The sequence below is a fragment of the Colobus angolensis genome, unplaced genomic scaffold, assembly GCF_000951035.1.
Source record: "Colobus angolensis palliatus isolate OR3802 unplaced genomic scaffold, Cang.pa_1.0 Scaffold136, whole genome shotgun sequence".
NCBI lineage: Eukaryota > Metazoa > Chordata > Mammalia > Primates > Cercopithecidae > Colobus > Colobus angolensis.
This window is the reverse complement of record NW_012114444.1, coordinates 4,971,925-4,990,409: the sequence shown is the minus strand read 5'-3', so window position 1 is coordinate 4,990,409 and position 18,485 is coordinate 4,971,925. Positions and strand designations below refer to the sequence as shown.

At 47.7% G+C, this 18,485-nt stretch overlaps 1 protein-coding gene across 2 annotated transcripts in view; it reads left to right on the top strand.

Moving 5' to 3' along the window:
• PHACTR3 (phosphatase and actin regulator 3) overlaps positions 1 to 18,485 on the top strand; it is a 271,728-nt gene that overhangs the window by 46,047 nt on the left and 207,196 nt on the right. The window contains exon 1 of one of the 2 annotated variants that reach the window (XM_011934510.1): positions 4,322 to 4,742. The exons of the other annotated variant lie outside the window; for it this stretch is intronic. The gene's annotated coding sequence lies outside the window, so the exon portion shown is untranslated. Of the gene's footprint in view, positions 1 to 4,321; positions 4,743 to 18,485 lie in introns of those variants that run through there. 2 annotated transcript variants of the gene reach the window in all.

The following is an 18,485-nucleotide window of genomic DNA, read 5'->3' as shown; positions in this document are numbered from 1 at the left end:
AATAAGAGTGGGAAATGGTTGGGGCAGTGTCTCTAGAGGGTGGCTTTCTTTGATGTGGGCCTGGAAGTTGGTGAAAATTGCCTCTCTTTTGGTGCTCTCATGGGTGTCTGAATATTTTGATCCCAGGTCATCTTTCAAGCCAAGTAGAGCATGCACCAACTCCTACATGGCTGCATCCCACAGCCCCTGATGCACTGGCGGACTGCTCCACACCCGCTCCCTGTAGGGGTCTCTATCCTCCTGGGTGATCTTCTAGAGTGGGGGGTCTCAAGCTTTAGGGTATATGAGACTCGCCTGGGGTCTTGTCTATGCGGCATGCTGGGTCCCTTCCCAGAGTTCCTGACTTGACACATCTGCCATGAAGCCAGCATGAACATGCATTTCTAGCAAGATCTCAGGTGCTGCTGATGCTGCTGATCTGAGGACACCGTGCTCTGGAGACTAGAAATGTCTCCGGCCTGGTCTCCCTCCCACACTGCTCCTGTGTAACCTGTGGGAGACACCTCCTGGCAGCCGAGTGTGCAGGCTGGTCCAGCGCAGCCGCCTCAGTCCCTATCCGAGTGGTCTCTGGCCCCTCGAGTGCCATTCTGTGGACCTACCCAAGGAACATGTTCCAGGGGCTGGAGCTGACCTGCTGGAGCCCCCTAACTCAGTCTGATAGAAAGAAGATTTTTTAAAAAAAACTTTTAATGTTAGAGTAATTTAAATTTTATAGAAAAATTGTGAAGCTATTACAAAGACTTTACGTAAGCCCCACACCCTGGTTCCCTTTCATTCTTATAGTAGATTTGTATCACTAATGAACTACTCTTGAAACATTATTATTAACTCAAGTTCATACTTTATTCCAATATCCTTGGTATTTTTCTAATGCCCTTTTTCCATCCCAGGATCCCATCCAGATCCCACATGACGTCTGGCCATCATGTACCTTCGGGTTCTCTTGCTGTGAGACCTTTTCTGACTTTGCTTGTTCTTGGTGACCTTAGCGGTTTTGAGGAGCACCTGTAGGATGTTCTGTAGAATGTCCTTCAATCCAGAACTTCTTTTTACATTCATCATCTGCTTGCAGGGCATCTTGAGTCATGGAATAGATTCTCATTTGTTTTCTTTGTAAATTCTGCCTAGAGCCAAGGTCTGCAGAGATCTCTGGAATCTGATAGCTAGAGGCCTCAGTTGACCCTGAGGCAGGCTCCATTCCTGTTAGAGAAGGTGCGTAGAGCTGGTGTGGTTGGGAGGAGTGATTGAGAATGGTCTCTGCGGGCACAGGACTTGCCTGGCAGGTAGCTGCCCAGTATGGCTGCCTTTGTGGCTGATGTCATGTTCTCATCCCATCTGATGCACTCTCCGCGAGTCACTTTCAGAAACTGGAAGATCCCACTTAATTCTGCTCTGGAATATATTTAGAAATCTATTCATGGCCCTCTCCCAAAGCTGATGTTAAAATTAAGAGAGATCATTTGTAGGATGTCATGGCTGTGCGGGAGGAACGCGCTGATGTCTCCCTGGCCGCCTTTGGCTTCTTCTCTTGCTTAGGAACTTGCCCAACTCCCGTTGCCCATCTGAGCCCAGCTTTCCCCCTCTGAGCCCAGTTTTCCTCCTCTCACCCCAATGTCAGAGTGGGCACATCTTCACCATGGATGCACGCAGGCTTTTCCTCTGCATGCACCGTCTCTGTCTTGCGTGACAGCCCAGGGCTATTTCTCACCCTTGTTACGCTGAGGATCTTGGCTGAGAGCTCCTGGGCAGGGGCTAACTTTGAGATGAGACTTCTCTGTTCGTTTCTGGCTGGTTCTGGATCTGGGAGGCACTTGGAGGGTTCACTGCTTATATCTGTGACCGCATACCTCAGGGTTTGCGGTGAGGGGTGTGGAGATTCCTGGGCTGCAATAAACCTCAGTGCTTCCGTTATGCTGTGGAGAGGCCAACCCACCTTGGGGTACCAGGGCTGGACCAAACTGTAGTGGGCATCTGATCCAGGAGTTGAGAGCCAGACATATTATTTGCAATACTCTGCAGGGAATTTAAAAATGAAACCAATCTGAATTCTCCGTCCAGAATTCATGATCACCAGCCATTCAACAAATATTTACTGGACACCTGTTTTAAGTCTGTCACGGGTTTTGGAGTTTGCATATAGCTATATGTGGCAGGTTGTGGTGATGACTGATGTCTCTGCCTTCATGGAGTGAGTAGTCTCGTGGGATGAGGGGAAACACACAGCATAGAAATAGATGTGTGATAAGACTCTAGGTGGTTATAGATGCCTTGAATGATGATCAAGTGAGGCTGGAGGAATGAGACTGGCAGGGAGGAGAGCCCGACTCTCTGTGATCGTTGGTCAGAGAGGACCTCAGAGCAGGGCATCTATCTGTGCAGAGACCAGGCAAAGTGAGGGAGCTGGTCATGTGACTACCCTTGAGAAGAGCACTAGGGCAGCAGGAACAGCAGGTGCAGTGGCCCTGCAGCAGGCATGTACTTGGGTGTGGGAGGAACAAGGAGACCAGGGAATCTGAGTGAGTGATGGAGAGGGGCAAGTTTTTGATGCCCACAATGCCAAGAGGTGGCTAGGGGAGGATCCTGGGGAGGTACCAAGGCCTGGGGGAAGACCTGGGCTTTATTTTCAGAGCTGCCCGTTGAAGGAGATTTGAATGGCTACAGTGTGAGATGAGATTGTGCTGGGCAAGGGAGGATTCGAAGGTCATTTAGTCAGAAATGCTGGTGGTTTGGAGCAGTTTGTTCACAGTAGATGTTTTTGATGCCTGCATCACAGCTCCTTGGACCAACTCTGCCTCGGTCTTCAGCTGTGGCTTCAGTCAACCAGCATGTTGGGTGATGAGCGCTGTGCTGGAACAGGTGGTTACATTTTCATGAATGATGCAAGCTGGCCGCAGGGGGAAATATTTACACCATGGCAATTGGCAAATGTACATATCAGCTTCCTTACAACACTCAAACATTTTCCAGCACAGCACAGCCATGAGCCCGGTGCTGTGGATATTCTCCCAAGCATCAAAGTGCAGCCAGAACATTAGGGGAGCTAATGTCTGAAGGACAATCCTCAGCTGATGGAATGGGAGTAAACATCCTGGCCATGCATCCTTCAGGTGGGTGCTTCTTGGAGCTTTCACAGAATGCAGCCTTGCTGCCTGCAGCTGTGACCTTGGAAATGCACCTGTGTGTGGGTTTGCCCCTCCTCCCTCCCTCACTCTCCTTGCTCCCTTGCTTCTGCTTCCTGAGACATCTCCCAGATAAGCTACCTGCACCGAAGCCTGCCTGCAGCTCTGCTTTTTGGAGAATCCACTTAAGATGGTGGTAGAGCTAGGTGTGGTGTGAGAGGGATCAGGTGGCTGGCATGAGAGAGAAGAGTCCTGGATGACTCGAAGGGTTCCAGCCTGAGCAGCTGGAAGGATGGAGAGGTTCTGGCAGCAATGGGGAGGAGCCATTGAGATGAGCAGGATGGGAGCTAGGCAAACCAATGCTCTGTTCAGCTTTGGACAGGTTCTGTCTGAGAGACCTATCAGATCCCCAGGTGGAAATTGTGCCTGGCGATGGGGAGAGGTGTGCGGTTGGATAGAGATATCTGGGACTGGACAACACGGATTAGGTCAGGTGCCCACCTGCATCTGTGACTCAGTGATTCCCTCCTGCTTAGGAAGCATCTGTGTATCTATGTATGTGTCTGTCATCCATATATTTATCATTTATCTCTCAATGTATCTATCATCTATTTATAAATGTATCTATATTCTAGCATCTAGCCATCAATCTATCATTTATCTATTTTTATTTATGTATTAATATATCTATCATCTATTTTTCAATATATCTATAATCTATCATCTATCTGCTAATCGATCATCTACCATTATCTATCAATCTGTGTATCTATCATCTCTCTCTCTCCATCCATCCACCTATCCAGGCAGTGCTTGCTTCCTTCTGCCCCTTCCTTAGCCCATCCCTGCCCAGGAAAATTCTTGTCCCTGCTCGAATGCCTTCAGTGACAGGAAACTCAGCAACCTCTTAAGGCTTCAGCATAGAAGTTTTCAACTCATGTGGCCACTCCAGAAGACTGTCCTCCGGGGACTGTGTTTCTCTCTCATGTCCTCCTCCCAAGATTTATTTACACTCCTCACTTGCCAGGAGAGAGTACTTGGGAGCTCCGAGCCATGCGTGTTCCCTGGCAGGGTCGCCTGTGTGCTGGGGAAGAATGGGCCCAGTCATGGGTTGGAGACGCCCCCCAGCTGCAGCCCTGGCTCCCGAGCAGAGGCGGCTTTGTGCTTCTCAGGGACAAGGGTTGCCATTGAGGCAGGCCAGGGATGCTGTGCAAGCTAGTGATGGCTGCAAGCTGAAATCGGGCATTTCACAGAGAGCAAGCGCTGTGCTGTCCCCGCAGCCTGCGCATGAATGGAGGCTTTGGCCCTCGGAGTGCAGCCGTGCATGGGGCCACATGCAGGCATTTCTGGCTCCTGGCTCCCGGGGAGAGAGGCGAGTCCTGTTCTCTCCCTGAGTTCTGTTTGACAAAATTCACAAAAATACAAAGAAACACAAAGTGGGGGAGAGGATCAGTTCATTCTCCTGGCTCCTGGTTGGTCTCGAGACCTCTCCTGTTGCCTGTTCTCTGGAGGATTCCCCACAGCACCTACTAGGTGGGCCAGAGGAGGATGGATTTGCGGGACCCTGGAAGGCTGGGAAAAGGACTGAGAAGCTGCAGCCCTGTGCCAGGAAGAGCCACAGAGGTTTGACCTTGTTTTTGGTTTCTTTGTTTGTTTGTTTTTATTTTTGGTACAATTGTTTACACTTTCTAAACTTTTTTTTATTTTTTTTGAGTCTCGCTCTGTCGCCCAGGCTGGAGTGCAGTGGCACGATCTCGGCTCACTGCAAGCTCTGCCTCCCAGGTTCACGCCATTCTCCTACCTCAGCCTCCCAAGTAGCTGGGACTACAGGTGCCCGCCACCGCGCCTGGCTAATTTTTTTTTGTATTTTTAGTAGAGACGGGGTTTCACTGTGTTAACCAGGATGGTCTAGATCTTCTGACCTCGTGATCTGCCCGTCTCGGCCTCCCAAAGTGCTGGGATTACAGACGTGAGCCACCGCGCCCGGCCTAAACTTTTTTGAAATAATTTTAGACTCATATAGGGGTTGCAGAGCTTCCCTCAATGACAGCATCCACCTTTCCATGGTTCACTGATTGGCACCAGGATGTGGACGTCAGCACAGTGATGTTAACTAAACCAGAGGCCTTAGCGAATTCCGCCAGGTTTTACAAGCACTTTTGCTGTTTTTTTCAGTGAATAATTGTATGAAATTTTATCACATCTATAGATTCACAACAACCAGGTGAGATTAACTTTTAAATAATGAGGTGCCAGGCCCCTTGGTTCCTGAGGTGGCATGGGCGACGTGCGTGGATGCTGGCTCGGGGGCAGCCTTTGCCCACCTGGTTCCTTTTCTCTATGTCGTGCCCCCACCATGCTCTGGTGGCAGGGGCAGCCTCCTCCTGGCCCCCAGGCCTCTGCTTCTCTGGTGCCTGTGGAGGCTCAAGCCTTTGCCCCATCTCCCTTCTTCCCAGGAAGGCCCTGGCTGCCTGAGAAGGCCCAGCCTTCCCCTTCTCCCTCCCCTGTTCTGGCTGAGCCCATCTCCTGTGGCTGCCCTAGCACGTGCTGCAGACTGGGGAATTCCACAGCAGAAACCTACTCTCTCACAGTGTTGGAGGCTGGAGGTCTGAAATCAAGGTGTCAGCAGGGCGATCTCCTTCTGAGGGCCGTGAGGGCAGGATCTGTCCCAGGACTCTCTCTGTGGCCGTGAGTGGTCGCCTTCCTCCTTGTTCTCTTCACATGATCATCCTGCCCCTCCAGGATGTGAGCTCCATGCCTGTCCCCTGAAGACCTGGAGGCTTCCATCTTCTGCTCCTTGTCAGACAATGGAGCAGAATAAACAATGGTTGCCTCACTGGAATTGGAGCTTAGTGCTCATGAAATAGAATTCTCTTAATCTCACAATTGTCCTCAACAATTGCAGTGGGTGGCACTGAATGAGTGTCCTGCTTGTCAAGACCGCCACTGTGGCCTTCTGTCTTCCCACTGTGACTGGTGGCAAGTCACTAGAAGGAAGCACCCAACTCCCCATGATGGCATTAAGTGACACCCGTGGGTGTGGCTGTAGACTGGGGGTTCCATGCAGCCAAAGGAAAGAAGAAACACTCCTGCAGAATGCATGAATACAGGGCCAGGTCCTAAAGCCCAGCCCGCGGGCCAGTGTGTCCTGGTGGTCGCCACTCTCCAGTCAACTCATTAGTGTCAATCATGACACTGATTTCCTGGCAGTGTGTGAGATGATTTTAGGCAGTAAATGAACTATTAATTTTATAAAGAACGTTCACATCAGATATATGTCTGTTTAATTTTTCTTTTTTCTTTTTTTGAGATGGAGTCTCACTCTGTTGCCCAGGCTGGAGTGCAGTGGTGTGGTCTTGGCTCACTGCAATCTCTGCCTCCCAGGTTCAAGCGATTCTCCTGCCTCGGATGACAGGTGCCCACCACCACACCTGGCTAATTTTTGTATTTTTAGTAGAGATGGGGTTTTACCATGTTGGCCAGGCTGGTCTTAATCTCCTAACCTAGGGTGATCTGCCCACCTAGGCCTCCCAAAGTGCTGGGATTACAGGCTTGAGCCACCATGCCCAGCCTGTTCAATTTTTCATTAGAAAAATATTGCATTTCCATTAAAGCAGATGTCAAGTTTTCATTTTAAACTTTCTTAAGAAAACTTTATATTCATTTTAGACCAAGTGGTTCTATTAGAGCAACATCCATAAGAGTGGTGAGAGTGGTGATGCGAGAGTGAAGTTGGGGAGACACCGGGTGGTGCAGTTACCCAGCACCATCTAGAGGAAGTGCCCCTGGGGTGGGCGGTTACCCAGCACCATCTAGAGGAAGTGCCCCTGGGGTGGGCGGTTACCCAGCACCATCTAGAGGAAGTGCCCCTGGGGTGGGGGTCCTTGCACAGAGGCGGGGTCCAGTCCCGGCCACCCTCTTGTACTGTCGAAGTGGGGAGGGAGGCATGAGAAGTGTTGACTCAGGGGCAGAGGGTCCTTAGGCTTATCGAAGAAGCTCTAGGGTTCTCGGTGTTCTAGGGGATTCGAGGAGGAAAGTTACATATGCAGGGTAGACAGGGGTGGTTGGAGCGATCTGGTAAAATGTTCATGAAGAAGGGATGGGTCTGTTGGGCTTCTGGAGTTGAAGTGACCACCGCCAGGGATGCTGGCATGTGGCACCAGCTTCATGACCGTTAGCTGTCATCATGGAATGGAAGTCAAAGTGTGGGTTTAGCAGGGCTGAAAGAGGTGTAGACCTCCCATACTGGGAGAGAAGCCATGCTCAGGGAAGAATGCCCAGGGGCTAAAAGTCAGGGGGCAGATGCCCGTCTTAGGGGCCCTCGGTTGCCATAATGATCAAGACGAGGTCCTTGGATAAAGTCTGGTCCGGCGCCTCTGAAACTTCTGTGTGCATACACGTCACTGGGAATCTGCTTAAAATGTGGATTCTGATCCATTGAGTAGGGCCTGAGACTCTGCATTTTTAATGAGCTTCTGGGGGATGCTGCTGCTCAGATGCCCCACTCTTCTGTCCCCTAGCCTCCGGCAACAGCAGACACTTAGTGCCTGCCTTTCTGCAGGGACACGGGAGGGAGGTTTGTTTGCAGTGACAGTTTTTGGGTAGTTATGGAGGGAGGAGGGAGGTAGGACTTTGTCTTGGTGCAGTTTATAGGGGGCTTGACAGAGGCAGAAGGGGTGGGCAGGAGTTGCCAACTTTTATATTTTGGCCAACTAGCAATGTTTAAAAACAACAATGAAGAAAACCCCCAACATCCTTGGTTTTGCAATAGTATAAAAATAACACTGTTATCACCAGTATTTCCTAAAAGAAATGGAATTTCAAATCTAAAGAGTCAGGAAGGCCTTATACTCCAACAGAGGACAGTCTTTTCGAGGACACAGAGCCAGCCCCCAAAATGCCTCACTGTGTCGTCCTCATTTTTGAAGGGACTTGGGAAACGTCACCCCAGGCTGGTATGGATGATTGGGCTGAGGCTTGGGGCTCCGGCTGTATGAACGGGAATGCCTGTGGTCCTCAGAGCTGAGGCCTGTGTTCCCAGAAGCCCCTGTGGAGTGGCATCTGGTCCCGGCCTGTGGTAGCCTCTGTCCTTTCCCAGGAGGGAGGTTTCCAGGGCCTGAGCAAACACTGACCTGGAGTGTCCCTGCTTCTGAACCTGCTTCCCCATCGTCCTCACCCTGCGGCGTACGGGATGTGCGGGGACTGTATCATCTGGGCTGTGGCTGGTGGCCTCTCATCTAATGCTACCACATGCCCTTCATAGGCCATGATGAGCCGTGGGCAGTGCTGACTCTGTTCTACCACCGATCTGGGTTCCCGAGATGGTCACATCCTGGGATGTGCTGGGGTTGAACAGCAAACCTAGGGGAGGTCCTGGTAGCCCACTCCTGTTCCTCAGGCCCTTTGCGTCTGCTGGGAGAAGGCGCACCTCCTCCATCTGTATCCACGTGGAATTGACCATCATCCTCCACGGTCTCTGCCCCTGGAAATTGGTTCTTAAGTGGGCTCATGACTCAGGCTTCACAAATGAGGATCTGTTCTAGGACTTCAGTTGGAGCTTTTGGAATGAGTTGTTTTCCCTCCACAAGAAGTCACAGAGCTGGTCGGATGTGGGCTTGGAGTGCTGGTGGCCATTTTCCCCAACCCAGGTGGAGCCTGCCTGAGAATGGAACCAGCCCAAAGGAAAGCTGAGCAAAGACATTTTGAGGATTGATTTCCCTGTGGCATGATCTGCATCCCTGGATCCAGCGTGTGTGAAGCTGATGCACCCCCAGGCTTCTCAGCTAAACACTTCCTCCCTTTCAGGCTTCAGCGGCTTTGATTGGGGTTCTGCCATTTCTGATTATTACAGGGGCTTAGAGGAAGGAAGTGGCTTTGCCCAGATCACAGGGCTCATGAAAGTACCCAGGCTGGAATCCAAATGCCCCCCTACTTCCCCTCACATCACTCTCCCTTGCCTGCTTTAAGTGCATGCCCAGTCCCGGGGAGACCCATCTTCCCCATCACTCTTTGGGGATTCTGCCTAACCGAAATTTCTCGAAGCTGCTTCAAAGTGGAGTATCCCAGTACTTCCCGGGCGGGGGGTCACCCAGGGACTGAGAAACACTGACCTGCAGTGCTCTTGCTTTTGCACTCTGTCCCCCACCTTCATCCTGGGGTGCATGGGGGCAGGAAGGGGAGGATTGTGGGAGTTGATGGGGAGACAAGAGGAGAAATTTACCCATAGCCTCTGCTTCTGAGGGGTCCTGTCACACTCCCGGTGACATAGAGCATGCTAGAGATTAGGCTTTTTTTCGTGAAAGTAGGGTTTTGAAATATAAATCATTCTACTATAAAGACTCGTGCACATGTACTTTTATTGCAGCACTGTTTACAATAGCAAAGACATGGAAGCAACCCAAATGCCCATCAATGATAGATTGGATAAAGAAAAGGTGGCACATATACACCGTGGAATACTATGCAGCCATAAAAGGGAATGAGATCATGTCATTTGCAGGGACATGGATGAAGCTGGAAGCCATCATCCTCAGCAAACTAACACAGGAACAGACCACCAAATACCACATGTTCTCACTTATAAGTGGGAGTTGAACATTGAGAACACATGGACACAGAGAGGGGAGCAACCCACACCAGGGCCTGTTGAGGGGTGGGGGATGAGGGGAGGGAACTTAGAGGACAGGTCAGTAGGTTCAGCAAACCACCATGACACATGTATGCCTGGATAACAAACCTGCACATTCTGCATGTGTATGCCGTTTGTTTGTTTGTTTGTTTGTTTTTGTTTTTTTTTTAGAAGAAATAAAAAAATAGAAGCTCACTTGCCTGAACACTTTAATATGGCCTGGGTTTTTGTGTTGTAGAGGGCTCTGTAAGTCATGGAAAAGGTATTCTCAGGAGCTGCTAATGACATATTTAATTTTAATAATGAGTCACCCCATGCCCACAATTTATTACCTCCTGTGGCTCTAGACTCTGGTTCCTTGAGTGGTGTAATAGGGCGGAGGTTAATGGATAACACGATTAATTATTTAGGAGGTTCTTACAAAGCCAAAGACTTTGTAACAGATTAACTAATAGGTTCCTAACTTCATTATCATTTTGATTTTTCCAAAGAATATTTTCTCCCAAACCACTCAACTGTAGAACATTATTGGGAAATGTCTAATTTTTACATGATTCCTCTGCTCAGTTTAAATACTAATGTTCTGCTTAATCCATCACCGTTCAGCTCCCAGCTTTCGGTCTTCACCTTATCGCCTGGGAGGTAGATATAATGGATTCAGACTTCATGAGCCCTGGAAGGGTTTGTAATGCAAAGCCGTATCTTAATGCTCTCGGGGCCAGAAATATTTCAGGCAATATTTTAATTCTCACGAGGGACGAAGTGTTGTGGTTGCAGGTGCAGCCTCTGAAATCAGGCTGAGCTGGGTGTGAATCCCAGCCTCTCCATTTAGGTTGGTTACATCACCTCTCCAACTCAGTTCCCTCCTTCATAAAATGGGCGCACTAGTGGTATTCACCTGGTTGCATTGCAGTGACGATTCCATGAGAAAATGCAGGTAAAACACTTAATGTGGTGCCCACTACAGAGTAACAGGTTAGGAGTGTTGGCCATGAATGGTGATGGTCATCTAATCACAGCCACTAGGACAAGGAGGCACAAGCCCTCACCCTGGCCTGCTGCTCCTTTCTGGATGAAGGAGCCTGTGGTTGCTTTCACACCGCAGCAACAGAATTGAGCATTTTCCCAGAAAATGTTCCCAGTCTAAACTGTTTACTTTTTGGCCCTTCACAGTGAAAAAGAATCGCTGCTCCCTGCCCTCCAGGCAGCCTCTTGTGCTTTTATCTTCTCAGGTCTCCTGTCAGAGGCCTCATTATAGGTGAGCGCCGTCCAGCAGAACGTTGTGTGATGATGGAAATGTTCTAGGTCTGTGCCATGCTGCCCGGGATTGCGCCGCTGGCCGCAAATGGTTGCTGAACACTCGAAATGTGGCTCGTGCAACCTCAGAATGGAATTTTAAAATTTTTACTTAGCTGTAATTGATTTAAATTTAAATAGCCACCTGTGGCTAATGGTGACCATATTGGGCAGTGCAGTGACACCACACCAGCTCAGAGTAGAGAACCAGTCAACCCCATTCTAGAATCCTTTCAGAGTGCCGGGTGGAGGGCGCCGGCTTTGGCTGAAATAAAAGAAAGGGAGAAGGCTGCTCCTTGCATTTTCTTTTTCTATTCTTTTCTTTTTGAAATAGAGTTTCACTCTTGTTGCCCAGGCTGGAATGCAATGGCATGATCTCGGCTCACTGCAACCTCTGCCTCCCAGGTTCAAGCGATTCTTCTGTCTCAGCCTCCCAAGCAGTTGGGATTACAGGCATGCGGCACCACGATTGACTAATTTTTTGTTTTTAGTAGAGACAGGGTTTCACCATGTTAATCAGACTGGTCGCGAACTCCTGACCTCAGATGATCCATCTGCCTCAGCCTCCCAAAGTGCTGGGATTACAGGCATGTGCCATTGCGCCTGGCCTGCTCCTTGCTCTTTATTATGTTTTTGCTGATTCAAAGCGTCTGTAAATATAAAAATTGAACTTACTCTTTTATGTGAACTATTTGATAAACATACACAAGCATGAAGAAAAAAGTTAAGATGTCTTAAATCCCATGCTGTAGAGATAAAGGATTTTGAGCAGTACATTTGCTGTCACTTTCAAATATTTGTATGGTGCATAAGAGGGGAGTCATAATGTCTGCATGGGGTGTGCCCCCACTTTTCTGCTGGGACAGGGACTACACAGAGCTTCATATGATCCTGATTAATGACTGCAGGGTGCTCAGTGTGCACTGGCCTCTCTGGGCAGCTCACTGGGCTGCACGCAGCTGGGGACTGTTTTAAGCTGCTCAGTGATGAGTATCCTTGCTGTGAAGTATTTCTGTATTTTTCATGTTTGTCCAGAGTGGCCATGAGGTCCTCCTAAGAGACTTTGATCAATGCATGTTTCTACAGAAAATGTTAGAAGCTGCTGCTCCTTCACGTTAGCTAATGCTGGATCTTGCCCATCTTTCTTCCTTGTGCCAATCTGCTGGTGAAAAACTACTTGTCTATATGTTCATCACTTTTATTTATTTTTAAAAAGACATGTTCCAAGAAGTCACTGCTTGGAAATATCTCTGGTCATTTCTCTTGCTTCTTTTAGTTTCTGGGTGTGGCCAGTGGTCATAAGCCAGTTCTTGAGTCTTTGGACAGTTTAGCAGGGGCATGGATCAGGTCTGCAGATAGCAGACTTTGATAGCACTTTGATTGAATGAGGGCCTACTATGAGCTTAGCAGGTTTTAGCTCATTCAATATTCATAACCACCTGAGGAGCCAGGTGCTATTATCCCCATTTTACAGGTGAAGAGACTTAGAACTCTCTCAAGCCCTGGTGGGTGAGGGACATAGTCTGGATTTGAACAGAGCATGTTGCCACCTGAGCTCATACTCCTGGTCAGCCCACCATAGGCGGCATGGGGAGGGGAGGGTGCGGGAGATGGCCAGGAAGACCTGGTCTGGAACTGGGCTCTGCTGATTGGCTGTGAGGCTCTGGACAAAGTTATGTGACCTTTCAGGGCCTAAGTTTCCTCAGTTCTCAAAGGGATATCAGGATATTTACCTTGCAAGGTTGTTGTAAAGAGAAATGGAGATGTGTATGAAGGCCCTGGCACGATTCAGATACTTCACCGATGTTTGATAAATGATGGCTGTTTTCTGTACTATTAGCAATGATTATTAATACAGTGATGAAAAATACAGAGCAAAGATGATAAACAGAAAGTGTGTAGAAGATAGTTGCTACATGAGAGTTCGCTATTATTTATTCTGTTAATATGTTACAGTGTAGGTATTTCTATATTCAGTAACATCATAAGCAAAGAAGACTTTGCTTGCCAAGGGCCCTGTTGAAAGCCCTTGATGGGTACAGGCTGTTATCTCACCAACACAGACTCTGATCCAAGGTGACCAGGAGAATTTTAGAATGATCTAGGCAAGGAAATTGCCATGCTTCCAAAGCAAGCCACTCCTCAGGCTCCCCGTGGGGCTGTCTGCCCCAACTTGCCACAGCACTGCAGGTGTGTGGCTTTGTTTCCTGTACGGGGTCTGAAGGTGAGCAGCACCTTTGTTTCCTGTATGGGGTCTGTTCTGTGTTCAGAAGCAGGACTCAGGGCTGCTGGAGCTGGAGCCTCTGAGTCCTCGGGGTTCTCCCACAGCTCCTGATCAGCTCTGCTAGAGCGATGTCTCTGGCAGATGCCTTTTCCCTGTTGCCCTGTGGTCTGGCCCTTCTGCTGTAGGTTAAAGACATCACAATGTGGGTGGGTGTCCTGGTCTGTAAGTGTGTCCTCTAGTGACCTGTGTTTTAAATCTAGCCATGCTTGCTGTTTGTCCTTTCTTGGGATTCCATAGTTGGCCAGGCCAAAACATCTTAGCTCACATGAATTCCAAGTTCACTGCTGGTAAAAATGCCACACATTAAATGCTCCATAGAAATTCATGTCTATGATGGATGCATTTCTTCTGGGAATTCACTCCTTAAAAAGGATGATCCTGTCATTGATTCCTGTCCCTATCCTCAACCCAAACATGCCCAACGTCAACAAATTTGAAATGATCCTTAATCAACCAATGTACTAGAATAAAGAAAGAAAACATTAAAAAAATACCAACAAACAACGGGGAGGGAGGAGTCATTCTTTTGACAAAACTTTATTCCCTATTGTGGTTGATATGGGTGCATTCTTTTTGCTTGTTGAGAAGTTGCTAGAAGACAGGGTCAGTGGTGGTTCTATGAGGGCGGCTACCATTTTTCTTGGGGGACTGCTGTTATCTGCCAAGCACATAGTTCTTTACATACTTTATCTTCCTGAAGCCTCATGAGAGTTCTAAGAGATTTCCATTATTATTATCCCCATTTTGAGCATGAGGAAACTAAGGCCCAGGGAAGTGTGGGAACAGAAAACTACATGGCCAGGGTCTCAATTCAGGCTGTTTTGCTTCTGGCCCCAAGGTCTTAGCCCCAGTGCATCCACTGGGGCTATTAAATGCTGCCTGGGTTCCCTGACACCTGCACCACTACCCCTCCTCCCACCAACCAGGGGGGGTTCGCTGGTATAAGCTGTCTTAGCATGTTGAAAGTGCTTTTGTAGTACTCAGAAACACTGTCATTTAATTGCTACTTAAGTTCTTAGTAGTTGTAGCTATGTTAGGTGGGGCAAGCCATAGCCTTGGGAGGACAGGGACAGTATCTAGTTTGTTCTCCATCCCTTGTCTATGCCTTATACACAGTAGGGTCTCAATAAGTGTTGGGTGGATGGATGGGTGGATGAGTGGATAAATGGATGATGGATGATGGCTAGGTAGATATATGAGTGGATAGGTGGGTAGGTGGGTGGGTGGATGGATGGATGGATGGATGGAGATTGATAGATGGATAGGTGGATGGATTGGAGAATGGGTGGATGGGTGGGTGAATGGATTGATGAATGATGGCTAGGTAGCTATACCAGTGGATAGGTGGGTGGATGGATGGGTAGGTAGATGGGCAGATGGATAAATGGAGATAGATGGATGGATGGATGGATGGATGGATGGATGGATGGATGGATAGATGGATGGATGGATTGATGATGGCTAGGTAGATGTATGAGTGGGTGGGTGGGTAGATGGATGAGTGGGTAGAAGTCCAGGCAGCTGGAAGGACAGTGGTGTAAGGACAGGTAACTGGAAGGACAGTCATCTGAAGAGGAAGCAAAGACATAGTTTTTGAGGGGGGAATTACCTGCACACCCCCCAATTTGCTGACATTAGCTCCTGGAGAAAGGAGCACCTGCAGGATGAGCTTTACACACCTGTCTGTTCTTTTCTTTTGGCCAAGAGGACCTCACTGCAGTGGTCTGGCTACAGTCAGGGGAAGGCTCTACTGACCACACAAAGTTCCAAGAGGGAACAAGCATGGTGTGACCTCCAGCCAGCTTGACTCTCTTATCTTCTCCCCACCTTCCTATCTTGGGCCTCTTCTGGGCTGGCCAGTTGAAAGAGAATATTCATTAAGCTGACTTTGAGGAGTCTTGGGAGGCAGGCACAAAGAGTATTGGCATTGAGTCCCAGTTCTATAGCTTACTAGCTGTGTGACTTTGTGCAAGTTAATCCCTTTCTCTGAGCCTCAGTTCCCATCCTGATGCCAACCTTGGGTACTGCTGAGGGAGGAGAGGAGAAGGGGGATGCACATGCATGGAAGGCAGTTGCAGGTGTTAATTCCCCTTATCTGACTTTCTATTTTACTATCTTCATTTCCTTTCTCTTAGACTCATGGAAGAAATGGACTGTGCTGGGATATAAATTTTTGAAACCTGTTCTCTTTCCTCCTCCATATTCTCCATGATCATGCAGGAAGAAAACCTTGCAAACTTGGCCATGATGCCCCTAGGCCAACAGAGACTTTCCTAGTTCCAATTCTGGCACTGTGAGAGACAGCTCTATGGAACAGTGAAAAACAGGCACTCTTCATCCTGTGCCTGCTGGGGCTGAGGCTGTGGGGTGTGCAACAGGACAGTAGAACATAGCAGATGGGTTGATGAGCTGTGATCTGGATTCAGACCTACTTGTCTCAGACCCTGGGTCAGGTCCTCAGCAGTTGAGCAATCTTGGGAAAGATTCTTAACCTTGGATGGTTGATAGGATCCAGTACAGTCAGTGTAGAAATGCTTAGCACATCACATGGACTCAGGACATGTCAACTATCCCTGCGTTGGCTATAATTACTATCCTACTGTCAAGGAACTTTCTCTCTAGTTGGGCTAGGTCATGTGCACAGAAGGGTTGGAGGACAAGATAGTGAAGAAAGATTTTCCCAAACAACCTGGTTGGATGTGAGCTGGATAGAGCAAGTCTGGAGAGTGCAGATGCCCCTGGGGCCAGGCGGTCTTCAACCAGTCTTGGTGAGAAATAGCAGCTCAACTCAACTTTGGGGTGCAGAGACACTGGGGAGGAGTGGGGACTGTAGCAACCTAAAGTGCTCCTGTCCTGCCTGCAGAGGATGATGCTGCACATCCCTGCTCATTGTGATGACATGAGAATGTGAGTGACTGTCAGCTCTTTGGTTTTCAAGAGAATTTAGAAGTCTAGGTTTCCATGCATCAGACCAGTAGTAGAGAAGGCAATCATGGGAGAACCTAAGTCTTGTTTCTAGAGAGATCAGAGTGTTGTAAATTTTACCTTGCATCTTAGAGAAGGGCAGTGCTATTTTAGATTAGGGAGGCTGCAAATGTGATGAACTCCAAGAACACTGACAAATACCATTATCATCACAAAAAGATCTTAAATGTGTTTTTGAAAATCAAGCATTTGGCTTCTAAATTATAAAAATGGACCAAAAATGAAGCAGCAGAGTAGGACTTATAACCAAGTTTATGCCATTATTGTAACAGATTCTTTTACTGTGTTTCTCTCTATATATATGCACATCGCTATAAATATAGATACATAGATATATGGGGAGAAGATAGAGATAATATATGCATATATATATATATATATATATTATATTTGTCTGGGTTCTCCAGAGGAACACCATCAATAGGATATAGAGATTTATCTATTGCCTATCTATTCATCAGTTTATTTATCTGTCTACCAGTCCATCCATCCATTCATCCATCCTTCTCTGTTCATCTATCCATCATTATCTTATCGATCATCTATCCATTCATGTATGTATGTATATATGTATGTATGTCTCTCTATCATTTTCATCCATTCATCCATTGTCTGTCTATCTGTTTATCTATCTAGATGTATTAGAAGGAATTGGCCTGTGTGTTGTGGAGTCTAAGAAGTCCCAGCAGTCAGCAAGCTGAAGACCTGGGAGAGCCAATGGTGTAGTTACAGTGCGAGTTTGAAGGCCTGAGAAACAGGAGAGCTAATGGTGTAAATTTCAGTCTGAGTCTGCAGAAGATTGATGATTCAGCTCGAAGACAGATAGAATTCTTTCTTATTCTGTCTTCCTGCTCTACTCAGTCCCTCAATGGATTGGACGAGGCCCACTCACGCTAGGGAAGGCCATCTGCTTTACCCAGCCTATTGATTCAAATGTCAGTCTCATCCAGAAACTCCCTCATGGGCACCTAAAATAATGTTTCACCAAATGTGTGGGCACCCTGAGGCCCAGTCAAGTTGACACATTAAATGAACCATCCCGTGCATATCTATAGATGTGTGTGTATATGTACATTTGTGTATGTAGAATATATAATTATCCTGTTAAGGATGTCTCACAGCCTTGAGGCAGAGATTAATTGTGACCTGGTGGTTTCCAGTGGTTCTGTGTATACAAATAAATTATGCAGCAATGATGCCCTAGTCTCATTTTATTAATTGCTCTTCTGTTAGTCTGTTTAAAGTCAATTAAACCTCCCAAGGTCCCTCACGAAGGAACCTCTCATGGAAATCAGTCTCTGTCACTTAGGAATCCTGAGTGGATGACGCATGGCTGTCCTAGCTCCTGGGGAGGGTGCAGACAACATCTGTGTTGGAACTCCTGGGTCTGTGGGTGATCATTGTCTTGAATTTGGCAGCAGCATGGCCTGCGAAGGTCTGGATGTAGAGAAGGCAGCCTTTCTGCAGAGCATTAGAATTTGGAAAGAAGTGGTCAGGATTAGAGAGGAAAAAAAAGAATTAGACACAGACAAGCATGCTGCCCCAGCTTACTCTCCCTCTAGTTTCCTGGACTTTTAGGGGATTCGGTGGATAATTAGTTATCTACTTGCTTGGTTGATATCTCTTCACTTTGATTTATTTCAGACTTTTTTTCTGACTAGAACAGAATTATATTTATTATTGAAAATTCAGAATACATAGAAGATTATTAAGAACATCAAAAGTAGCCACAAACTGCCCCAACCCCCACCCCAGAGATAACGCCTGTGGCTACTTTTGTACGTGTTCCTCCAGCACTCTTCCTATGGAAACATTTTTACCATATAAGGATCGTTCAGTCTACATCCTTTATTAAATTAATACATCAGAAGCTTTTCTCCACACTGCTTAGGATACTTGGGACCCAATGCTCCAGAATAGGAATTTGTCACTGTTTATTTTCCCATGCTGCTTTCACTGGAAACTGAGTCTGGGTTGAGGCTTTTGTTTGCTTCTTTCTTGCTATAGTAATTGGGGCGGACTTAAGGCTGCCTGCCTTTTTGTGTACATCTCTGATTATTTCTTTAGGCTAAATTCCTAGAAGCAGGAACCCGGGGCAGAAGAAATGAAGGTTGGAAACCCTTGGTGCATGACAGCAGCTTGCTGTCCTGCCAACATTGGGATGTTTGCCTTC